The sequence below is a fragment of the Rhamphochromis longiceps genome, linkage group LG16, assembly GCF_057381845.1.
Source record: "Rhamphochromis longiceps isolate RC_006_pf linkage group LG16, R_longiceps_female_GT1.1, whole genome shotgun sequence".
NCBI classification, from domain to species: domain Eukaryota; kingdom Metazoa; phylum Chordata; class Actinopteri; order Cichliformes; family Cichlidae; genus Rhamphochromis; species Rhamphochromis longiceps.
In genome coordinates this window covers 20,714,452-20,718,838 of record NC_140572.1, presented here as the reverse complement: position 1 = coordinate 20,718,838, position 4,387 = coordinate 20,714,452, and positions in this window count along the sequence as shown.

The following is a 4,387-nucleotide window of genomic DNA, read 5'->3' as shown; positions in this document are numbered from 1 at the left end:
TGCTAAGCTGTTTCTTACTTGCAGATGCAACACTCCGCCGAGTTTGCTGCCTTTTGTTTAATGCATGAATGATTTATATTTCAGTGTTAAGTGTCCTTGTGTTCTGGGCCAGCCTTGCTGTTGTATGTTTGCTGTGTTTTAACTTTTGTACCACAGTCTTTGTGTCTACATGCAGAGCCCTGCTAACTGTGTTCACAGGCTTGTAAATCAGTCTACAAAGTAAGAGAATAAAATATTGAGAAATGTCTTCTTTTTTGTTTTAATGATTTGAGAGCATTGACCCAAGTATCCAATAAAAATACAGCTGGACAGACAATAAAACATTTCAGTTTCACCACTGGGTCCATCAAGCTCTCAGTCATGTCACATGATTAACACCAGTTGGAAGAAGAAGAAGAGTTTGCTGTCTCAACCACTGAATAAATAAATTAATGTAGTTTTAGAGCTACTTAAGATAAAAAAAAAAAAAAAGAAACACTTAATATTGAAACACGCTAACACTGCATTTACCAGGAATTTCTCATTTTTAATAGATCCGCAATGAAGTACAGAAAGAGAAGCCAAGGACTGCTGAGTGACACTGGTGCAGTTTAAAGTGAAAATAATTTATGTGTAATCAAATTCACAGTGTAAATAAAACTGCTTTGCTAAAAAAATAAATAAAAAAACACGTTTTTGTTTTTTTTTAAATTCCACTGTCGGTTTGTGAACATAAAGGATTTAGTTTAAGTTTTAAAGTCTCATTTGACAATTTGACAACAAATGATTTTTAAAAAAAAATCACCACAGTTTCTTCCTGTGCATGGATCTGGATTTTAAAATGTTCAGTTTCTGTGGTGAGCTGTTCAATAATCAACATTTACTTCAAAGCACATTGGTCGAGAACCTCAGGGTATAACAATTAAATGTTTTAATTGTTAGTTTCTTGACCTCTCTGTATTTTCAGTGTTCACTCAGTGTGGACCGACACATCGACAACAATGTCTCAGTCAGTAACATTTTCCCTCCTTCACTTTCCAGTTTACAGTCTTCAGCTATGACGGAGTGTCAGGATACCCAGTGTGTGGCAGGCAGATGTGAGAATAACAGAAGGAATTAAAATACCAACAGGACACATGGCCAGAGGGAGATTCCGACACTGGACGGAGGGAGACAGAGAATATATACGAGAGGGAGTCAGGGGAGAGAGGAAACACCTGTGTACACAAACATGATCTAACGGATGAGACAGGGGGAGCTAAACTGAACATAATGCACACAGGATGAAAAGAACTGTCAGAATAAAACCGAAAACACCAGGAACACACACTAAGACGCAGACTAAATACAGGGAACACAGCGAGGACCCAGGGTGACAGAGCAAGGGACGGAAATGAAGCGCCTTGAGGCGACTTATGTTGTGATTTGGCGCTATATAAATAAAATTGAATTGAATTGAATTGAATTGAATTGGAAACAGCGAGCGACATAATTCAGGAGCCAAACTGGCAAATAAACATGGAGACAAGATTGACTTAACAGGTAGAGACTGGGGGAAGGACACAGAGATGGGACAAAACCGTGAAGGGGACCAAACAACTTAAACTAGAAATATAGATAAACTCAAAAGCACAAAAAACCAAACTAAGAAACATAAGTCACACGGAGAATATAAATATAATGTATAAACAAGACGTAAAAATCCATAAACACAAAACACCAAGTAGGGGTCCAAGGAAGGGAGTCCTGATTTTAATGCTTGAGATTATAATTCTCAGCATCTAAACTGCAAAACAAACATGTTTGTACATTTATCTTTTATAGGTGTTCGAGGTCTGTGAAAACGTTAAGGATGCTAAGGAAAAAGAACAAAATATAACAAAAAAAACCTGAAAAAACACCCCAACCTTAATATGTGCTATACAAAGCCATTAAGAAGTGAGGGTGAATAAAAGGAAAAAGCTGTACAAAGGCATTAAATGTGCTTCACTCCCTCAGCCTTCAGAACAGGAACAGACTGCAGAATACTGCATCAGTGTGCTCCAAAATCATTGGACTGCTTGTAAGAACTCTGGCACAGGTTTTCAGCCAACATGCCCTTAGACAGGCAGCCAAAATCATCTATGACCCCTCTCACATACTTCACCCCGCATGTCCTGCAGGACTGAGAGGAGGAGAGCCACTCTGCTTTTTAACTCCAGCCAATAAGAACATTTCCCACACCAGAAACATAAACTACACTCTTCTTATACTACTGACACTTTATTCACTTTTAGTCACTTACAGTTATTTATTCACCTTTCAGTCACTTTAATTTTAAAACTGTATAATTTTAAAACTGTGTATATTCTGTATATTCTGTGTATTTATTATTTCACTCCTATTGCCTGTTCTTATTGTCCTGATCTTCAACGTATGCTGCTCGGTTGTTTGTTAATTGCCCCTTGGGGATAAATAAAGTGTTCTGATTCTGATTATTCTGATTCTCTTGGTTCCTCCCTCTTTCACAGTTACACACTCGAATGAGTCCTCTGAAATGTAACAGAGAATTCAAAGATCAAAAACAGAACTGTATAAACCCTCAACTGATGAAATACTGATGTCAAAACAATGTTTCGTACATGTTTGAATCCTGTCATGTCAGACAAAACCATAAATCTTGGTTTAGTATCAAGGAGTAATCCTTTCAAACACATTCAGAGTTGTCACTAGCTCACTTACAATCACCTTGGTCTGAAAACATCATATTAGGTTTCTTGGTCTTTGTTAGAAAAAATCCTCTTATTAAGTGAGACAGACAGAGTAGCAAGTTCTAACATGTTTATTTTACTTGCAAGGAAGCAAAAGCAAACACCATGAGTGTCTATGTGAGTGCTCACTGGGGCAATCCTGTGTGTTTCATTTATACACTTCTTCCAGAATTATCCTGGGAACAGATTTGTGTGTGAAGCTCTAACAGAAAAGCAGTTCAGTTACACGATGTACTCGTACAACAGATAGCAGAGCCGCAAAAACAAGGCCTGAGAAAAGAGCAGATTAGAGGGTCAGAGAGACAGATACATTCCTTCAGCTTACTGTAAATAGTCATATTGAATCATTATTGAATTACAGAATTTTCAGGCGGGGAATGAAGCAGCATCCAGTCAACAAGGCAGCTGCAGAGACTTAAAGAGAAGACACACTCCCACTTCACCTACCAAACCACTGCTCCACTGAAGTTTTGAATGGGTCAGTTCATCTAAAGCAATTCTATTCTGCCAAGTCATCAGAGAAGTTGCACGCAGTCAGAGATCCCCTTCACTCATACCGAGTGTGACTCAGAAATCTCTGTTGATTATAATCAACAATCCAATCTACGTTTTTATAAATTGTCACCCACCAGAAAAAGACTGACTCAAGCCATGCAGGTATTTGATTTCTAGCTTTAAACTCATTGGGCACTCCCCTTGGAACACAGAGGACGTCCATGTACACACCTCAAAACTAGGGAACAAAAATGCACGATGAGAGAAGCTTAGTGTGCAGGTTACTTTCCAGTCAGAGAGGATTTTAACTCTCAGCTTATGACCCCAGCAAAGCCACCACACATCACCCCTTCTGGTGGTATGGTTAACAAACCAATCCTATGGTAAGGGGAAGTAGCTCATGTCACATCATAGGTGACATTGTATCAGTTTAAGTCATGCAGATCCTGACGTTGCCCATTCCTGTAAACTGTCTGTGGATGCTGCTTCATTCCCCGCCTGAAAATTCTGCAATTCAATAATGATTCCATGGTAACTTTTAGCGTTGGGGGGGTTTACAGGTAAGTGATGCAAAGATTTATATGTCTCGATCGGGGGCAGTAAAGTACTTCTAAACAACTGCAGAACAAGTGCTAGGCTGGCTGGACCCATACCTGATGTCAGTTGAAATCATAATGTGGTCTGGGTTGGTCTAGCAGGTGCAAATGCCACACACCTCGAAACATTAACTTGGGAGACAGTCGAAAACACAATCTAACAACTTATTTTTCGTCTGTATCTCTAACACTTCTTTAGCATTTGCTATAATTAGGGTCATTTCTACTGTGAGGTTTGTGTGTTGGAAATACAGAAACTGTGTCAGTGATTTACTATTTTAAACATCGAAAATGGGCCGGTGCCTGATGCCCAAATACCTAATGCATCCAACCCTGTGTCCCTTATTTCAACATTTTTCAAATATATTATGCCCTTATGTTCTTAACCTACTTTCTTTATAATGGTGAGGCGACCCTTTACTCTGTGTATTAGCAGGTGTCCCCAGTCAGGGCCTGTATTAGACACTACAAGACCCCAAGCATTAGAATAACATCTGTCTGTCATTTGACTGTGCTGATGTCTCCTTATTTTAAAAAAAAGAGAAAAACTGCTTATGAAGGTTCCTT